This window comes from Arachis ipaensis, chromosome B04 (genome assembly GCF_000816755.2).
Source record: "Arachis ipaensis cultivar K30076 chromosome B04, Araip1.1, whole genome shotgun sequence".
NCBI classification, from domain to species: domain Eukaryota; kingdom Viridiplantae; phylum Streptophyta; class Magnoliopsida; order Fabales; family Fabaceae; genus Arachis; species Arachis ipaensis.
This window is the reverse complement of record NC_029788.2, coordinates 127,430,885-127,431,376: the sequence shown is the minus strand read 5'-3', so window position 1 is coordinate 127,431,376 and position 492 is coordinate 127,430,885.

The window sequence follows — 492 nt, the reverse complement described above, 5'->3', positions numbered from 1 at the left end:
TAAACCATTTTAAAAATCTAAGATTATTCATGTATCATCTATTACATTTCTATCATAATATTGTCTAAATCTCATCATATTACCAAAATTAATAATAAGTTAATAACTATAATTCTAGTTTTAGGTTTGCATATAAATAGAATCAAGGATTATATTGTGATTTTACGTCATGAAAATTTAGTAGACTTCCATCCTCAAATTCCCATTTATTTATGGGGTGAGTTTCCATTTATATATTTTTGCCCTGAACAAAATTCAAATGTAGTCTAATAGTTAGAATGGACTCTCATTATTATAAAAAAAATTATAAAAAATTTTGGGTTAGTAAATTTCTGGTTTACAATGGCATAGGATTCAATTGTACTGATTTAGTATAATATAACCCAAAAGAAATTGAGGGCAACTTTTCTAATATAACATTTTTATTTGAATCATGAGTTGTGATATATAAGTACTCATGATTTTCCTCATTCATTGTTTCAATATGATATC